This window comes from Phalacrocorax aristotelis, chromosome 14, assembly GCF_949628215.1.
Source record: "Phalacrocorax aristotelis chromosome 14, bGulAri2.1, whole genome shotgun sequence".
NCBI classification, from domain to species: Eukaryota; Metazoa; Chordata; class Aves; order Suliformes; family Phalacrocoracidae; genus Phalacrocorax; species Phalacrocorax aristotelis.
The window spans coordinates 17,608,452-17,629,796 of record NC_134289.1 but is presented as its reverse complement, the minus strand read 5'-3'; the positions used below and the strand labels follow the sequence as shown (position 1 = coordinate 17,629,796).

Here is a 21,345-nt window from a genome sequence, read left to right as displayed (position 1 = left end):
CCTTATACAAACTGAAATGCCACCCACTAAAGTATACCACCAGTATTAATTCCTACGCTGGTACAGTCCTCACACAGAGGGTTTTAGCAGAAAGCCCACAAAAATATTTTCCCCCTCCCAACAAGTAAGTGTTCATGGAATGCTTCTAGCTGGAAAAAATGTCTGAATTTAAATTCTAAAATAATAAGATTTACTAACCATTACTTCCAGAAGTGAATACCTATCAAACAATGCCAGGTATTCACTTCTCCCAAGCTCTGTTAAGTGGTCATCAGTCAAAACAACTCCTCCAGTAAAAAGGACAAGCTTAAGCCTTTCAGCATAAGCGGAAAATTCTCCTGATCCCTTCTTAAGCCGTAGTTATCTAGCATAAAAAGTAATAAATCACAACAGAGAAATATTGTCTGTGTAATTTTTTACAGTGCTATTGCTTTGATTTTTCTGCTTTGTAGCTCCATTTCATGCACTTCAGCAGTATCTTCAACATCACATTTCAACCCCGGGCCTGTCAAGATCTGCAATTCCACACATTTGTTATTAAAAGCTACCTTATTCAGAAGGCTGTTTTGACACTGCGCTAGCAATACCGTGTGTATGCAACCAGTGCATACAGGGACTGTTAGAATCCCACTAACCACAGACTCTCCTGCTAAGTTCAGCATCGCAGCCAGGAAACCATGCAAGTCGGACTGCAGCAAAGAAATTCCACTTCTTGTGTTTTGTGACGCTAACATGAAGGCTAAAAGAAGTACATACAAGAGGTACAGGCTATGCCGGAGCATGCGTTGTATTCATTCATTCCTTCCTTACCTTTCCCCTTACATTGCAGAGGTTACATCACCCCTTGAAACACAGTCATAAGCAGGAACAAGTCTCGTACATGAATCTTTCTTCCCCTGGGTGCTTTGGGGAAGTGGGAGCATGCACTCAAGTGAGCATTCATGCCTCAGCCAGCTTGAGTACAAGGCTCTGCACCGAAGTCCTTAAGACCTTCTCACGGCTGCTGATTTCATCCACGGAACTGAAAGAGCATCTCAGCAGGACACTGCCAGCCTCCTTTTCAGCTCCCTCTCGCTGACTGCCAGTCTCTGGCAAATGAAACGTCAAGAACCAGGCAGGGGCGGTGTTTGGAGAAGGAGGGATAAGAGATTCTCACCATCCATCAACCTCAAAACCTATTCAGCCGACAACTTGAATGGAACTGGCATTTCATTCTCCATGGTAACAAGAGATGGAAGGAGGTTGGAAAAAGAGAAAGAGAGGACAGACCAGGAAAATCTGACATTGAAGAAGCAGGGAAAGTTGTAAACTTTGCAGCTTCTCTTTGCTGTGCAAGTTACACGTAGAAAGTGAGAAAAGCCCCTTCCTTGCCTGTACAGTCCCTGAGACAAGCTGTCCCACAGCCACGATGAGGTGCCCTTTCTGCAAGCAGCGTACAGATGTGGGGGGAGGAAATCCCTTATTCTGCACCAGTCCTCCCCAGAGGAAAGACAAATGCCTCTTGAGCACTGCGAATTAGGGAAAGCTGCAGATTACTGCCCCACAGAAAAGAGAGCTGCCGGAAAGGGGAAAAGACACCGTCGTTCCCTGTACAGTACTTCATGTCTACAGATTGAAGCCACTGATGGCGACTCAGTCTGTGTGCCAGCACTGACTCCAAACTGGAGCAGAGAATTAGTATCACGCCCTTTGCCTGCTTTGCATCTCACGTGGAAGTTAATGTTTGTTGCTTCTTTTACACTGAATCACTTAGACGCACAGAGAAACAGGGTATTTCTTCTTTTCCAAGGCACGCCACAATGAAGGACCAAAGCAGCTAGACTTAAAATTTGGGCAGCACCTTTGCTGAGCTCACATAAGCTCTGGGTAAGTCAGCTCTTATTAACATTTCAGGCCTGGCCATCTTCTGAACTTTTTTCTCTGCTATTTTACATTCATAACTTGAGCTGTCACAGCCAGAATGTGCACAACAGGGAAATTACATTTGGATTCATGCACGTTTGTGTTCCAAGCTGGCCCCATGCAGCTACTGAAAGAGTCTCTGGCTAAAGCACTTATGCAAGATAACCAAACAAAGGACTGAAAAGCTCTGCAAATCCTGGCTGCTGCCGCTGCCATCTTATTTCCTTCTCAATTCTTTACACAGATTCTTTCCCGAAGGACACATTTAAATCTCCCTCCCCCACCCAAACCCACCACCTCTCAATTCCTAGTTTGTTCTCAGGTTTGTATTGCATATGGGACATGATGCTGTGTGGTACTTTTTTTTTTTATAGCCTTATCTATACAGTGAGCTTTTTGTTAAAGGTGACCTGGAGAGTTCCTTTGAGGTCTCCCAATAGTCCTCATGTATCAGCAAATATATTGAAAAATCATAGTTTTTTTAAAACTATCAATTTTTCTTCATTGTTCCCATTTGAATTTTGGACATCTGTTTTTCAGTTTCTTACATAAGCCTTTATTTACCATTCATGACTTTGCAACCCATAAGGCATGTTAATACACACCCTGTCCAGTGACCTTCAGCCTTTATCCACCACCTACCACTTCAAAGCATGTAAATACATTCTTGCTTTTGAAAAATACTTTCCTCCTCTGAAAAAAATGTGTTTTATTTTTCTCTTTTGTCTTTCAAGACTCTGAATCTTGGAAAAACCAAAAAGGGACCTTGGAGGGAACAATCCTACAGTCCCTTCACTTCTGCAGCCACTTTCTATTGCCTTCCAACTCATTTTCCCAAGTCAGCCTTTTCCTTAGGTAAAGGGGGGCACAGTTACCTTCTGAAACATACTTCAGGTACATGGTTTAGAAGTACTTTCCTTCTTTCCTGAATATTTTAACAAGAAAAAGAGAAATGAGACTGTACCATTCTCTCTCCCCCAGCCAAAGCCAACTACACTGGGAGTGACAAACATCAGCTGGAAGCTGTCAGCCTCCTACAGGTCTAAATAAGCAAATAAATGCTGTTAAATGCATACACACGATCAGACAAATTCAGTTCTTTTCACTAACTTTCAAAGATATTTCAGAATTCCAAGAAGATATTTCTGTCCCTTTTAAAATATATTCTACCCACATCTATTAAGATGAAGATATTTAACATAAAGAGCTTTTTATGTTCCTTTCCTAGAACAATCTCAGAGTACTTTGTTATTTTGCTTTGTTACGGGAGCACAAAAAGGAAAGAAGGTATTTTTGCCACTTGTCACAAAGCAGGATCATCTTCTCTGCACTTGCTGTTCACTGAGTTTCACCTTGATCCTCCTGAAGGTTTGAAAGCATTGTTGTTTATCTGTAGCTCAGGGAAGGGATTTTCTTTCTCTCTGAAGTTGATTCTAACATACTTCAAAGGCTTGCCGTCTGCTAACATCATCCATTTGTCTTCCTGTGATCCAAAAACTATACCTCTACAAATGCCTCTATGCAAACGCACGTAGCATGGGGAATAAACAACAGGAGTTAGAGATGTGCGCATGCCTGTAGGGCTGTGATCCTATTGGCATCACCAAGTCGTGGTGGGATGGCTCCTATGACTGGAGTGTTGGAATGGAAGGCAAAAGACTCTTTTGGAAGGACAGGCAGGAGAGACAAGGTTGGGGTGCCGCTCTCTATGTCAGTGACTAGCTGGAGTGCATGGAGATCTGTCTTGGGATGGATGAGGAGCTGACCGAGGGCTTATGGGTCAGGATTAAAGGGAGGGCAGGGACAGGTGACAGTGTAGTGGGGGCCTGCTACAGGCCACCTGACCACGAAGCCAGAGTGGACAAGGCCCTCTACAGACGGATAGGAGCAGCCTCACATTCATAAGCCCTGGTCTTCCTGGGGGACTTCAGCTATGCCGATATCTGTTGGAGGGACAACACAGCAGGGCATAAGCAATCCGTGAGGTTCCTGGAATGTGTTGATGATAACCTCCTTTTCCAAGTGATAGAGGAGCCAATGAGGAGAGGTGCTATGCTGGACCATGTTCTAACCAACAAGGAGGGGCTGCTGGGCAACGTGAAGCTCAAGGGCAGCTGGTGACCACGAAAGGGTACAGTTCAAGATCCTTAGGACACCAAGGAGGGCACACAGCAAACTGTTACTACCCAGGACTTCAGGAGAGCAGACATCAGCCTCTTCAGAGATCTGCTTGGTAGAGTACCATGGAATAAAGCCCTGGAGATAAAAGGGGGCCAAGAACGATGGTTAATATTCAAGGATCACCCCCTGCAAGCTCAGGAGCAATGCATCCCAACAAAGAGAAAGTCTGGCAAAAATGCCAGGAAGCCTGCATGGATGAACAAGGAGCTCCTGGACAAATTCAAACACAGAAAGGAAGCTGACAGTGGGTGGAAGCAAGGACATGTAGCCTGGGAGGAATACAGAAACCATCTCCTGGGCACCATCAAAAGAAGCGTGACCAACAGGTTGAGGAAGGTGATTCTCCCCCTCTAACTCCACTCTCGTGAGACCTCACCTAGGGAGCTGCATTCAGCTCCGGGGTCCCCAACTTAAAAAGGACATGGACCTGGTGGAGTGAGTCCAGAGGAGGCCACAAAGATGATCAGGGGGCTGGGAGCACCTCTCCTATGAAGAAAGACAGAGAGTTGGGGTTGTTCAACCTGGGGAAGAGAAAGCTCCAGGGAGACCTCATAGCCTTCCAGTACCTGAAGGGGTACAGGAAAGCCAGAGAGGGATTGTTTACAAGGGCATGTAGGGATAGGACAAGGGGTACTAGCTTTAAGAAAGAGGGTAGATTTAGGTTAGATGTAAGGAAGAAATTCTTCACCGTGAGGGTGGTGAGGCACTGGCACAGGTTGCCCAGAGAAGCTGTGGATGCCCCATCCCTGGCAGTGTTCAAGGTCAGGCTGGATGGAGCTCTGAACCACCTGCCCATAGCAGGGAGGGTGGAACTACATGATCTTTAAGGTCCCTTCCAGCCCAAACCATTCTATGATTCTATACCCATGGAAATTGAGACCTTTCCCAAATCCATTCCAGCAGCACGCTTTAGGCAAGGGGGAAGACACTGATGATGTTACCAATATTGAGAAATGTGCCAAAAAACATTGCAAGAGCAGAGAGCTCTACCAGCCGCACTGTCCTGCTGTGCATTTTCCTACAGCCACCCAAAAGGGAATGTGTTTGTGTCTCACCAAGAAGATACGCGTTTTGGAAATTAATTGGCTAAAGCTAGTGTCTCAAAGGCACCCTAATGAGAGGTACGGAAGTGAGGACAGAATCAAGGTCTTATCCAGCTTCCCGAAACAGAAGAATAAACAGTACAGCACAGCCAACATCCAAAGAAATGCCTACCATGTGTGCTTGTCATGCAATAATAAAAGCTGGAATACAGCAATAGCTTCAGGCTGGCTAAGAACGAAGCTGACTGGTTCTGATTGAGTTTGGTGGTCTCCACGCAGCTCTTGCGTTACAAAAGCTACCGTCTCAACTGGCAGCAATTTTACACAGAAGTGAACCAGTGGTGAACCCGAACCAGCGGTGCATCTCACTAGGGCCATGGCATTGGCAACTGCACATCATAGCACCCTCTATTGCACCTGCTCAGGGAACAAACAGGTCTTCTCCTGCCACAGTTGTGAACCCAGAATTAATTAACTTTTTCAAGTAGATGCCTGCTCTGAAAACCTTGTCATGCCTACCAAGGAAATTAACATGTGAAGTGACTGTGCTGTAACAGTGCTATGGCTTAGCAGTAGAACCTCACCCACAGCTATTCCCTGAAGTACCACAATAAAACAGGGAAACGAGCAACCCTGTTCTACATTTAAAAAACACATTAAATACATTAACACTTAGCAAATATCCCACATTTTAAGTAACCATCCATTGACCAACAGAGCTGAGACTGAGCCAGAATTTAGAGTGTCCAAGAGAAAATGCATTGAAAGGTGTTTTTTTAATACAACAGAGAGATCCCCCAGCCCCAGACTGACTCACCTGACACATGGAAATGGTGGAGACTAAACACTCTTTTGTTCCTGCTCACAACTCTGAGGGAAGCTCAATCAGACACTCCATATCCACAGGTACTCACAGAGACTGATACTATGCCATAAATTAACACAACAGCAAAAACGCCTTGCTAAAAGCCAGAACACTGGAAGGACTGGCAGGGCAGCCACAAGTCACTGTTCACTAAGCTGCCTTTCTGGTCCTCAATGCCCCCCTATTTCATACAAACCAGAACCTTTCAGCCCCAGAATAATCACACCAGAGAAAGAAAGAGGGTTATTTATCAAGTTGACAGGGCAAAAGACTCAAGTTCAGCAACCTCCACCCAAGCCAACAACTACCCCACTGAATACCATGGACAAAAAAAGGCAACATCTCAGGCTTCTATGCCTCTGAAGCGACAACTCAGACTTTTTTTTTTTTTTATAAGGAATTTTTACTTCTGGGATTAAACAACACATTAACTTATCATCACCATCTGAGGAATAAACACCCGTTTTGATTTCAGGTCAGAAATCACTCACCATCACAGAAATAATTTATGCAGTTGTTAACAGCTTTGCAGATCCTGTCAATGTCAAAAGTTTATCTGCTGTGGGAAAGGAACATTTATTTTTGTGTTTCACATTCCCAATTTCATCCCAGTTAAACAAAAGACAGTTTCTAATAAACATGGCAAAAGAACTACAAATTTACACTTATGAGCATCATGGAAGAAAACTCATATTTTACCTGGCTAAAATGCAGAAGTGAGAAAGAACAAGCAAAATGACAGATACTCAGTGATAAAGATTCAGAGGAGAAAACAGTGAAAATACAACACATCAATCTTTCAAAGCATACATTAAAATGGTTTCTGGGAATAAAAAAAGGCTAAAAAACACACGATTAGAAAGCACACAAAAATCTTCCAAGAAGTCCAGACCTCAAAAAAGTCTGAGGACAGCGCTCTGGAGTGCCAAAGTATCCTAATTTAAATTGACAACCATGGCTGAAATATCTCTGAGCTATTCTCAATACAAGTCATTTCAAGGTAGGAATGAATATGGACAGAGAGTACACAGAGTTGACCTGATGACATGACGTGTGTGTCATCAATAAAAGAACACACCCTACCGATGAATTGCCAGTCATTTCCCGCTGCAGCCACACCACCCCAAAAGGGGAGGGATGGATTCCACGTATACAACTTTATCAAAATATATTTCTCTAATAAGCAAAATGATACTAACTCCATACCTTCCTAACTTCAAGTGTGCCACAAAATTAATCAAAAAATTTAATAAAAATCTCTTCAAAAGAATCAGCATTATTTTTCAGACCATCCCCATGAGGGTAAAGATCTTAAGAATCCCATGGGATTGAAATTTTAACATACTTTAGGTTAAATCCTTTTTTTTAATTAGTCAGAGTGATTTAAAATCTTTTCATAAAATAGGAACTCTTTTTCAACATTGTCCATTAAGCAATCTTTCCACTACTTTAGAAACAAAAAGAATAAATGAAAAATCCCTTACATCGTAAGAATTTCATGTTTCATAGGAGACAGAGAGAAAATGACAGACTCCTAACAATTTTTTTGGCTAATGCTATCTAAAACACCACACACAAAGTCATGTCAATCTGTTATCCAAGAAGTTGCAACAGCACTACACATGAATGACACATGGAGAGGTGAAAGCTATCAACCAGTGAGGGAAGAGCTTTTAGAAGAGCATTAGAGGCATATATGTTTTGAACCCTGAAATACTGTATCTGCAGTAAAGGTTTTCAGTATCTCATGTGCAAATAAATACATGTTTCTCTGAACTGAAAAAGTTTACAAGGGCACAATTAGCAGTTTTCATTGAGTGTAAATCAGACAGCTGCCTGCAATTGGAACCAGGAGCAAAAGACTCAAAAAAAAAAAAAGTTTTCTTCTTTGCAGATATTTTTCCAAGATTTACAGGAAAGTTCTACTTCAAGAAATTAATATAATGCTATCCAAATCTACATGGTTTATGGCTTTAATAGGTAAATTTACATGTGAATAGTTGGGTGTTCTGTTGTTGTTGTTGTTGTTGTTGTTGTGTTTCCCCCCCCCCAATTTCCTCTTGGGTTTTACCTATTTCATATTAGAGCAATAAATAACAAGATTAGAACAGCTACAAAGATTCTGCAAGCTAAATTAAGCACACTGTGATACCTCCGCAAATAAAGCTATCTTTCAACAAGCAGCGGGGGGGGTCAATGCAAATGAATCAGCACTAACTTTATCACTAACAGTGCAAAAAAGAAAAATACTACCCTTCATTCTAAGGGGAATCAGAAAAGGCTGCAAATGGTAAGGAGTTTTACAGATGAAGAAATTAGATACAAGATTCATATGACAGAAGCATGCCTAAATGTCTATTTCTGTCTACATTTCATAATGCTACTGAAATACACATGGTGTCCAACATATGCTTGGGACACAGGACACCACTTACAGCACAGCACTAAGCTATGTCTTAAAGGTCCATCAGTGTAAATAATGCAAAAACAACAGGTTTGGGGATTTTTTTTGGGGGGTGAGAGGGAACCAATCATCTTATCTTCCCACTAAGTCAGCATCTCAAGAGCTTAACTGTCTATAAATGAGCCTGTCTCTTAAGAAGAAACTGATTTCATTTAATTCTGTATCCTTCTGCAAATAAGAGGACAGTATTTAGAACAGATGGCACAACGTACTTCAGCCTTTCTGCTACAACTAACTGCTCCCACGATTTCTAAACCACTTTCCACTTTTCCACACCGTGATTCCAGCTGGTACAATGCAAAGAAACTTCCCCTTCAGTGGGGTGAAGGGAAAACCAGAATCAGAACACCTTTCAACATGCCAGCTGACCAAAACACTGCAGATAAATATAAAGAACCACCATGAATTACATATTTTTAATGTACCTCCACTCCCAAGATACCAAAATAATGGAAGAACCAGCTGAGGTAACAATGCAGATGTGACCTAAGAGGCCTCAGGCACGAATAAGTAACTTCTGCAACTTTCAAGGCAACACAAGTTCCCAGCTGCTGGCTTCTCTTCCCCAGTGTAATAAGATGTAACACGAATTCAGTTTACAGTATGATGCCATATTTTGGCTGGAAGGCATAAGAGATCTGAATTTAACAATGTGTTAAATTGGAGTGTAGCACCGGTGTCTTACTACTTGATTTCCCCAGGGCAGGAGATGTGCCTGCCACCCGGAGATGGGCAGCACAGGCTGACTTTGCCTAGGCAGAACTACCTGGGCGCAAGGTCCGCACCTGACACAGATTCTAGGCACTGTGATGGTGGTGGGGAGCGAAAGCGCACTTTGAATGCTATCAGATGCTTCAGAGAAAAGGATTAGTCTCTGAAAGAAAATATTTAACATAATTTACAAGCATTTCTCATGTCATCTCCTCCCACTTGTCTGAGCTGATATAAGGAAGTTAGGCATACATTATAGTTCAGGCAACAGCTTCAAGTGACCACACCGCAGACAGAAGCATCAACACCCACTACAAAACAACACCTTAGGGAGGCTTGTCTCTCCTACAAAATGCTTTAAAACAACCCTTTCTGCTGCAGCATGGACTCTAATCAAACACCTGCATCCTCTCAAGGTATCTTACTGACAAACATGGGTAATATGATGTGTAACGAAAGGGGATAAAGCCTTGCTTCCCAAAAAATAAAATCAGACAGCTGATTGTACCAGAGGGAAAAAAAAAGGAGGTTGATGCTCTCACTAATGGCTTTGTGTTTGATTTCTAACGCTAAAAGCTTCCTGCACTTAGGTTATGAATTTGGAAGGGAGAAATTATGAAACAAAAGTACGTTACACATTGTCTCATGGGCTCATTAACTCTTACCTCTTCTGTGAAGAGAATCTGTACATTTGTACGGTTTTCTGCGTTTCTAAATTTCATCATCTTTTGGAGCATCAAGAAAGGGACGTGCTGCTGAAAACATCTTATATTTTCTAGGCTGACTTTGTGTTCGCTACTTCCCCACACAAACAAATGCCAAAATACCAAACCAATCCTTCTGCCCTGCTGCCTTTTCTCTCTGACCTCCAAGTACTCCTAAATATTCTGTGACTGCTTGGAAAAATCTACTGCATTCTCACCCCTTAAACCATTTCTTTGTAAAACAGTTAATCTTGAAATTACAATGCTGTCACCTTCCTTTTGCAGGTTTCTGCCATTACTGTCACTATGGAAACAATCAGAACATCAAATATGTCAGTAAGCATGATTTATAAAATACAAAAGCGCCAAAGGTAAAGAGTCTACATAAAAAACAATCATGACAAAAATTAGCTTGTTAGCATGGAAACATTGGCTTTAAAGGATTTCCAAGTTCATATGAATTCCTAGGGCAATGCTGCAGTGAGCTATGGCCAAGAGAGAGCTGCCAGTGCAGCACCATGCATGAGATCACACAGGCAAAGACTGCAACTATCCGCCAGGACCGTGTGTTGTAATCATCCCTTTTCCATCCATTTAGAAAGCAAAAATCAGACAGTAAAGTCAGAATATCCCCAAAACATTACACAACATAAGAAATATTTTAAGACATACAGACTTTTTTTTTTTTTTTTGAGATTTAGAAATAAATTAAGGAAGGCCCTTGCAGCTTGCATTGCCTGTATCTCAATAGCACATTCAGTCATCTTCCCCTCTGTTCGTAATCTTCATTCACATCTGCTTCAGAAACAGAGCCAAAGCCAATTATTCTTAGCCTCCCAACGAAACGAAGATTTAAAGCAATTCTTAGAGAAACATCAGCTATAGAGCTTGCTTGGACAGCTATTCTGTTGTGTTGTGGCTTCAGCCATGCAAAAGCAGAGTGCTTATTATTGCTGTAAGACGGGGCTCATCCAAGCCCTGTATGTGCAGAAGCAGCAGTTTTCCCCCACTCCCAAAGCTCGCCACATACTTCACTTTGACATGTTGACTCAATTACAGCACACGGGAGCCTCCAGGGAACACACGCAGCTTTTTGAGACAACCCCCTCTCCACCACACACGTTCTCTCCGTGCTCTTTGAGAACCTCGTTTCAGGGAATGTTTTGCCTTTCATCATCCCATTATTCTCTCTTTCTCTCCCCTCACTACTGTGATGTACTGTGAGGAACTGTGATGTACCTACCTGCTTTGTGTTGCTGCTTTTCCTCACCTGTGCTGGGTTAGGAAGTAAGCCACCATTCTACCTCAAATTCAGCTACTGAAGCTACAATACAGGCAGCAAAAGCAAGAGGGACCTCTTCTTATGCCAAGATTGAACATTTCAGCTGGAGAAAAAAGAGCAAGGAAACAGCTCAAACACAAATCAGAGCCACAGAGTACTAGAAGAGAGGAACAGACATGCAGCTGTGAAGCACTTTTAAAGCATTGTGGAGCCAAAGGAATAAATGTACACTTTTCTTAACAATTTCATGGCAAACGGTAAGCTGCAGGTGCCATTTCAGGTAGGGGAGACAGTTTGCCAACTAGTCAGTGCTGGACAGGTGACCCTGAAGACTGCTTGCTGCCTTTAGGACTTTGCTGAAGGACTTCTGCACATCCACTGCCTTCAATGCTACACGCACATAGAGCAAATTCCCTTACACTCAGATTCTCCCAGGTAGCTCAGTAAAAGAAATAGTCTACAGTATTCTTGACTTAAAAACAATTTTTTTGACTGGATATCTTCATAACACTTGAAAACTTACTATTCACTTTTTGCCCCAGGACTGGCCACTTTGGCAGCAGTTCAGGTACTCTAAGATGGAGATACTCCCTTCCTCGCTGGAAACATATGCTTTTGATTCCTGATTTCCAAAATATGAGTTTACATGCTTTGTCTGAGATTCCCTGTATTAGACTGCAGGAGTCAGCTGGGATGAATCCAGATGGGAGCTGCAAGGAGAGAATGACTGAAGGATCTGGAATCCTGCACTATCAACAGGGTAAGGAAGAACAAAAGAAGTTATAAATCACAGAACTAAGAGGAAAGGTAGAACAGAGGAAAATGTAAGCTGAATTAAGTCAGTCTTCTGTGGGAGCTCCCCTTCCACAAAAAGCATATTCCAGAAACAGAGAGTGAATTTTGAGGCACTGTTTTCCTGGTAGTTAATGATGACTTTAGTTCACGATATCAGGATATCATGATGTATGATAGTACAGAAGACAATCCAGAGCTGGAATTTATCTTGCTCAAATATTGGACAATTCGAAATAAGCCATTCCACCCCTTTTGAAAAGCTTAAAGAAATCCTGTATTAAAATATTCATGGAAATAATCAGTCTTTAGAAACTGACTCACACTGTATCATGTGAGCTTATATCCTCTTCTATCTGGTTCTTTTTTTTCCCCCCTCTTTTCCGTCAGTCATGCATGCACCAGTCCCACTGACTCCCATTTATACCTCAGAATTAACAACAAGCATGGCCATGAGTTCCACAGACAAATTTGGGCAAAATAAAAAGTATCTCCTGCTAGCAGTTTAGGTTTGCTTTTGCTCAGCTCTTCTGAATAACTCTTCTGTTCTTGCATAGATGAGGAAATGTAGAAAAGGAGGTTTTAAATTACTTGTGCTAAAGTACTCGCTACTTCCAAAATATATTACTTCAGATTTGTCATGTCTTTAAAAAAATTCCAGATTTTAAAACGAAGAATCATATTTATATTGTGCTGTGCTACTTCTCATTTGTGTATGTACTTCTCTACCTCTCATATCCTTTCCTGCCCTTTAAAGGGACTACGAAACACTGCACTTTGAAGTTCAGGTAACAATATGTTATCTACACAGTATTATAATCTATTGTGCGTTTCAAGACGCTATAGTACAATTCTGAGACCATCATTAGGCCACTCTAATCAAGGTGATGCTAATTGCAACGTGACCTCTAGTAAAGGCTGCTCTTAGGACTCTGAACAACAACCAAAGTCAGTACCACAACACTAAGCTGAGAAAATCTAAGTGTTAAACATTAGGAACTTTTGCGTTTATTGTATGACTTCTGCTGGGTCAATTATGCCACTGAGATCAATAGGGGAGATCATCAGCAAAACTCTTTGACACACACAGAGGGAGCTTTTATTCTTTGCGAATTTGGAAAGGAAGCTAAAGGAACAGCAAACTCAGGTTAACTTATTTCGGAATAAGAAGCCCGCACCATGATTTAAGGTACTTGAGTTTACTACATACTGACTTCTTATCTTAAAAAAGTTAATCATAACTTTTCTCGATGCATTCATTCATGCAAACAAGTCTTCAGCAGCCAACATGGTGGAACTTTCCTACCCTCCACGCTCCTTCATAAAATGAAGTGTAAGGTTGAACTGTTTCAAGTGAAAACATTTTCTTGTGATGGTGGATGTATGAAAAATGAAAACTGATTCTACCAGGCACTGAAATGAGCACACTTTGTATCAGAGGAGAAAAGGACCCCGAAAGGGTCATTATGTCACTATAAATATCACCCCCTATAGCCCCAAGATTACTTTCAACCCCATTACTTGTATATAACTTGCAATGATCCTCTTAGCAGGAAGGATCTTACAAATATGGAATACTAAACTTCTCCAATTTATGGAAGGAAGACCTGGGCAACTGGGGACAAGGTTAATTTTATTAGCTATCTCAGCAAAAATACTCAGTGCAGGAAAGAAGTCCCTGAAGCCTGATGCATCATGTGCATAAGTAGTCAGAAATATTGCTTTCTTAGGGTGACTAGAAGCAGAGCCACAGTTAATCACCTAACACAATATTTACACATATAACCAAACATATTTTAAATCCCTCAAGTTGGCCAGCAGGCATTAAAGGCTGAAGAAACCAAGCACATCTGGATCTTTATAAGCTAAGAGATTGATATCAGAGAACCGAGAATCTTCATGAGCAGTTATCAACGTGGCAAACCAGTACTAGAGTGTGGAAAAAGAGTAGTTTCATGATCTGTGATTCCTCTGAAGAAGACAGAAAATTTTTATGGATCTTGCTTATAGAGGGGCATACAAAGGAAGTAAATATAGAACCACAGAGAAGAAGGGAATCCTGTTTAATGGATAAATGTACCTGGAATCTGAAATACATATGCATTTAATCTTCTCAGACTGTTCTTGCTTAGTATATCCAGAAAATAAAATTGTGTCCATTACCTCTTCCCCCTTTGCTCATCTGATTAGTGAACTAAATATCATTATCTTAACTCTGGGTTCTTGGAGTTTCGTTTTACTAGACTAATGACAATGGAAAGGCCACAACACTGAGTAGCAAACACTTGCTATTTTCTTTGCCTTTCATATATTTTCAAACAGCACGCTGATCTAGAAGATACTTTCGATACACATGCCCGAGGTTCTCAAGTACCAACCACAGACAGAAAGGAGGAGCATTCAGTATAACGGAGCTACAGATGTCGGCTAGTCAGTACTGACTATACCTGCAGCAGACTGAATTTGCTCCAGATATTCTGATCCTCTAAACCAGAGCACCAACGAGGCAAATAAGCTTCAGATTTATTTATTTTGGAAAATGACAATGATTCTCAGTCATATAACAGTCATCTTCAAAGAAAAATAAAATCCAAAGCATCCTACTGATTCTGCACTGTTCAGGAGCCAGCACTTAACACTGCCTATGTCCAAACGCAGCTCTACTGAAGCCCAGCAGGCTCTCCAGAGGAACCACACACTACCAGAACAGTCAGAATCAACATGTAAACCCAGGTCCCCATTCTACATGGTATACCCCAGCTATTTCAAATATTCCTTCACATTAACATAAGGGTCAAAGATAACCTGTCTGCTAAAAATGAACTAGTAGCAAAAAAAGACAGGATAAAATGTAATTTATTGCTCAGTAAATACATTAATTCTATGATTGAACTGCATTGATGACATTTGTGCCCCTTTTCTTTGGCATAAACAAAACAGTTACCCTGCTGAAAGGGCAGGATGCAAGTGAAGTTTGTCATCCATGTAGAGAACGAATAATTGACAATCATGTGAGATTTATTTATCACATTTTTAATGCAATTCTGGAAACCGGAGATGTTCAGCAAGAAGCACACCACAAGAAGTTAGAACAAAATGAAACACCTGAGAACATGGTTGTTGGCAAGGAGCTATCACCAGGAAGGACTGAGGAAGGATGACACTTCTCAGCAATTTTTCAGACCCAAAACACATTCAAAGCTTCTACTTTGTGCAATCTCTACTGCTCTTCTTTGTTCATGGGAAATTTCATCTCTGCCAGACAATTCAAGGGAAACTGAACTGCAAATTCCACTAACTTGAACTCTGGGACAGCAACTTGGCTACTGTGAATCACTGACAGCTGGAAACAATCCTGCCAGCTTGGGAGAGATACCAAATTCAATGCAACATCCACCCCCCTATACTCTAGTCCACAAAAGCCAATGCATCTGAATGGAATCACAAGGATGCTACTGCTTACTGGAGAGGGAGATATCAGTCCGCTTGAAAAATATCCCTCAGCAGGAAGGGCCTGCTTCAGGCAGTTACTGATAATACAGCCCCACATGCCCAGAGCTGCTCAGCAGAACAGCACTTCATGTTCATACCCAGTGCTCCTAACACAGAGGTCCAAAACGTTGCCCTGCACCCAAATTTCTGGTTTGAGTGAGGATCTGAAGAGAGCCGAGAAGGTTTTCCTGCAGTAAACTTACGTACTTACAATCACCTCCAAACCATCAGTTCTCTGGGTATGGAAAATGAAGAGTAGCATGCAGTACGTTAATGTAAGGACTCCAGAGATCCCTCTACAGATTCCACATGCATCAAAGAAGGCATTCAAAGCTTCCTCCATCACGAATAGCAGCACAAAGAAACGGATACCACAGAACATCAGGGATAAGCAATCAGCTTCTTTCGATACCTAAAATTACATTGCTAAATCCAACAATATTCCAAATGAAGAAATATTTTGTATCTCTGGTCTCATCAGGCTGTCTGACTAACGAATCTGACTTGTGCATTATATTCTGCTTTTGTTCGCTGCATTACTGAATGCAGACACCGCATATCTACAGCTCAGCCAATTACACGGATATGAGAGAAGGCATACAGTAACTCATTTAAAAGGATGAGAGAAACGACAAGAAGAAACAAGCAACTTGATTCAGACCCCTAAACTCCATTGCTTATAAAAGTATCACATTTGGAAATAAAGTAAGGGAGTTTGGTTGTTTGAGGGATTTGGGTTTTTTTTGTTTCCGATTAAGGAATCCGTGCCTTCTAGAGGACCACCACAAAAAGACAAGTATCCTCAGTAACTGCCCTAAGACTTTTCAACATATAAGCTTTGCTTGCTTTTAGGGCCTTGTCTACAACAAGTTTCAGAGAAAAAAACCAAAATGCTATTTCCAATTCAGTTGTACCACTGAGTCTCACATGATTTAGTTGCTAATGGTAAAAAGACCAAAGATGCTTAGCGTCAAGACTAATTGCTGAACTAAACCTTATTGAAAACAATTACTCTCTACAACCCCCCAGGTACAGAGAATTATTTTTTGTGATTATTTAATAAAATTACAACCCCATAGTTCTAACTTGTTCCAGGCCAGATCTTTGCATCTACCTGCCACCTCTTGCTATTGAGCTTGCTCCTTGCTAATCCTTCTGCATATTGTATTCTTCATGATTGCTCCTTGCCACTTCCTGACAGAAGAAACATGCCAAACACAACTGGAAACTCTAATTCAATTCCTACTGTTGTGCCAAATGTCAGCCAGGGACACACTTCTGACACACAGAACTAGTTTTCAAGCTGTATACAGTAGACTACTTATTTTAGTGTTCTTCTGTTAAGAGATTGTAAGAGTCCTTAGTCAGGAAGGTTTTTCTCATAGATGTCATAGAGCTAGAGAATCACAGAACAAGATTTTGCTCTACCAGGCATATTTATCTCTACACAAAACCAGGAAACGAATCTTGCTTTGGCTTTCATGATTTCAAAGATATACCCTGAAATTTAGTAGACATATTTGAAATTAACAAAGTCCAAAAATAACCCAAAACCCAACCAACCAAAAACCAAAACAAATAAGAACAGGAAATAAAAAAAGTGTAACACCTTTTGGATGCTAAACTCCCATGAAATATTCCTATAAGGTTGGAAACACAATTGTGATACAATAGGGGCACGTTAATATGGACTTCTGACATCAGTAGACAAATCTTCTGAGACAAGATGAAGAGGCTCCAGATCAGACCAGCAGCAAAGTGGATCACGAAAACATTCTGATTTCTAAAACAAGTGCACTCAAAAAACCAATCCAAATTGCAATTACAGAACAGCACCTCTTCCAACCTCTTTCCTTTTAACAAATACCCATATCTCTCCTAAGAAGCATTTAGCAGCTTCTTACAAGACATGGCAATACTTAAATAATGATTTTTAGGTAAAGAATTAATATTTTATTAAATATATAGAAAATAATCAAATTTCTCTTAACATGATACAGTCCTATCTCTAAAAACTTTACTACAGGAAAAACTAAGCAAAAATAACAGTAACTGACAAAATTTAAATCTCAGCATGTTCAAGTTTTATTAAGTATCAAAGTCCAACTTTCTAATGGAAGTCAAGATATTAAATTTACATACTTTCTTGCATATAAAAAGCATTTTTAGGCTACTAGTTGGAAGTTTCTAGACTGTTTTACCCATGACTCTTCTTGGTTCCTTGTATACTAAGCTAATGGCTCTAATGCAGAGTGGTTTTACAGGTAGAGGTCGATAACGCCAGTATCTTTAAATACACAACACATATATGGAAAATTATCTGCAGAAGACCAATACACACAACATCTTGATAGCGTAAAGTTTTATGGACGCTCCTGAAGAATGATCTTCAAAGCTTACGCATGACATCCCCATTTCTGGTAGTTAGTGGAGTCTCATGGAAAACAGACCAATACACGCTTCATAGTATCATGTATTTACTTTTATCTGCCCTTCTTTAAAGTACTAATACCCTCCTATAAACAAAGTTCTGTTGGCATGCAGGTAAAACACAAACATTATTTCTCAACCATAAAGCACTCTCGATGTTTTCAGAAGTTCCCTTCTGTGCTAATCCTCTGTTGTCTCACTCGGTCGCTGCCAACTGGAAGCACTTGGACAACGACACCCTCCCGCCCACGCTGCACCTTGGCGTGCCTGGCACACGCTGCGTTGCACTGACTGAAGGGAAAGGTTTCCAGAAGTTCCTGCCAAGTACTCACAGCAGAGCAATACCACTAAACTTAGCCCCCATCTCATAAGTAGCCTTCTCAATTTAATAAAAGCCTCTTTTCTTTTTCTCTCAGTTACTGTTCAGGTACCTCAGCTACTTTCAGAAGACAGCTGATGTGCTAGACATTAATTTTGATCAAGAATTCACACAACTATGTAGGGAATGGGTAGCCAAGCACCCCTCTCAGCCATCCCTTCCCATGCTGGTTGCAGGGTAGGAATCATGTTTTTATTACTGTTTATTTTCAAGGTCTCAGAGATTTCTCTAGCTCTAAATTCAGATCTGTTCAAGAGGTGAAATATGCCTACCTTTCAGCTTCTCTGGTCTGCAGTGCTGCAGAATGCCACACAACTTACACTAAACCAAAATTTAACAATGCTTTGAAGGCTGGCACTTGTGATTTTATGAGCTGGTGGATTACATCTTCTCCATTGCAAACCTAGATACAGTTTAACACGACAGGTTTGGTGAGTCTAAATTTATCTGTTCCTCTTAAGGTAAATCTGCATCAAAGAGGATGGAAGTTAAGCACTCCCCTTTTCAGCAGCACCTTTGTTCAGAAGCCAGCACACAAGGCCTGGCTCACAAGCACGCCCTCCAGCTGGGGGAGGCGGGGAAGAAGAGTAAAATGGGTCTGGATTAGAGATACACAAGAAAGAAACATCAAAGAGTACTTCATACACGCAAGAAGATCATTGCATACAGGCTGATCAAACCACCACTTTGTTCTGAACACCAATTATTCAACAAGACAGTGTACACACTATTGTGCCTTCCTAAAAACACAGCAATTGGAAGTGAGGACAATATTTCTTCATCACTGAAACCGATTCCCAATTGTATAAAAGGAAAAGCAGGAAGGGGAAGAACATGCTAAGAAGTTCCTGGCTTGTAGAGCTGACAGGCCACCAGTCAGAGAGTTGCAACTTCCATAACCGTAAACACTGTGGCACCAAGACCTTGGCTTTAAATTTCGCATTAAGACCTCTCTTCATAATGACAAAATTAAAACACACCCTCAGATGTAGTTCTTGATACCAGAGCTCAGACAGCAGCTTAAATCCTTGTACAGACTACATGTAAAGACCACGTACAAAAATGCAATGTAGCATCATAAATTTGCTTTCTCTTAGTGCTGTTCAAAAACTAGGGTTTAGGGATTTTTTTGCTTTACAAAGGAAAAACCCAAAACTGGTACACTTTCCAAATTCTTTAAGTAATCTCCTCAAATTAATCCCAGGGCTGCCTTCCAGCCAATGGGAATCAGCCAGCAAATGCCAAGCATCGCCACATCCTTCCTCCCACAAGCCAGCGACTCGGGCAGCAGCTCCTTGCAACACCAGAGCCTAGCAGGCACCTGACATCTACCCAGACAAGATGCCACCTAGAGCACCAGCGAACCTGAACTCCTTTTACTATTTACCCTATCACACAAAGCAAACGGAGAAGCTTAGGATGGCTCTCCATCCTCTCGGATGCAAAGTGACTCGCTGCAATTTAAGATGCACTTTATTTCGCGAAGGAAATATTCTCTGCTGCCTTCCTCTACGCTAAAAATGTTTTGCTCCTATTCTCACCACCCCATCAATTGCAGGTTGGCTGCATGTAACACAAATGCCAGACTCACAGTCTGGCAGCTCTCTCGCCACCATTCACCTAGATGCAAACAGGAACAAAACTGTGCAACTAGACCTCTGTATCTGGTATTAGTTTGCTCCCATTTACTTACCCCCTAATATCTTGTTACATGTTTTTGCCCAACTGATCCTTTTTAAAATGTTTTTTCTAAAGAAAGACAGGATCTAAGATTTGTATGCAATAACGTAGATTCGAATCAGCAGGAAGCATTAGGGAGGCAAAATGGAAGAGTTAAGAAAGGCTGCCAACTTGCCTTGATACCTCAAAAGCAAACATAAATTAAATGGGTAAAAGAGACTTACTAAATTAAATTATTCAATCTATTTTCATCAGAAAGGTGACTCTCCAATGTTACATTATTTCCTGAATCTTTCTACCAGTCTTACATGTTTGTTCTTCCAACCTTTCCTTTGGGCAGACCATTCCATACTTGAATATATTTCATAACCTCATTCCCTTGTTTCTAGTTATGCCCCTTCTCACCTTACTAAATTAATTAGTTTCTATCTTTCAGGTACGTGCCTCAAATATTTGTAGACTCTTACAGGTCTCTCAGCTATACTTCTAGTTATCACATAGCCAAGGCAGGCACGTTTCCCTGTTGGTCCCTTCGTCTGTACTCATTTGTCATTCATCCCTCAACTCTCCTCAGTTGGCTTACATCTCTCTAGACACAGGATGCTTGGTCCTGCACACTTGGTGAGTTAACTCTCACAGTTGTTCAAGAAGGAATTTCTTGTCAACTTGTATAGCCCAAAACCATATTATTTTGGTTTTTGCTGCCATGATGCATCTGCAAACTGATTTATCTGCTGTGCAGCCATTCAAGGGCTTCTGGTGCTTGGAAAAACACTAGTGCTTTTCCAGTTTTACTCTTCCCCTGGTGAATACAAAAACACATTTCAGGTTAAACTTTTTTTGACTGCATTCTCTCTAGTGCCTCTCCACAAATGGGAAATACCTAATTTTGATACTCTCTCATTGTTTCTAGTATCTGTAGCTCTTCTCTGTTAGTGTCTTCATCTACATCTGATTCACCTACAACATTCAGCATCTTAGAAGTTAAAAAAAAAAGAAAAAAGGCCTGTAATAAAGATGTTAAAAACATTCACTTCTCAGTAGGATACAATGGGACAAGGTCTCCAAATGGCTAAACATGATGTTGTGCAGCACTATTGTGTTTACACTTCTGTGACTTTCTGTTGCCAATTCCCTACTCGCATCCTAAATTACCTAATGCAAAAGGAAGACACCAAAACAAACAATCTGACATACCTTAAGCTAGGTATGATACGCAGTTGAGCCAACAGCACTGTCAGAAGAAGGCAGGTATGTCCCTTCCTTCCCCTCCCTTTCCCACATATTAACCATCCTCGCATTGCCTTTGTCGTGCTGCCACTGCCCTGTGCTGGCACAGGCTATGGCGAGCCCGGTATTTTTCAGTTTTAGATTTAGTGCACTGTGCATCTGCACAAACACTTGTAATGGCACTATGCAC

The 21,345-nt window shown here is 41.2% G+C and overlaps 1 long non-coding RNA gene across 3 annotated transcripts in view; it reads right to left on the bottom strand.

Annotated features, from left to right (window-relative positions):
* The window catches only part of LOC142064450 (uncharacterized), a 112,732-nt gene that overhangs the window by 64,821 nt on the left and 26,566 nt on the right, over positions 1-21,345 (bottom strand). The window contains exon 1 of one of the 3 annotated variants that reach the window (XR_012663109.1): positions 811-832. The exons of the other annotated variants lie outside the window; for them this stretch is intronic. This is a non-coding gene — a long non-coding RNA (uncharacterized LOC142064450). Of the gene's footprint in view, positions 1-810; positions 833-21,345 lie in introns of those variants that run through there. 3 annotated transcript variants of the gene reach the window in all.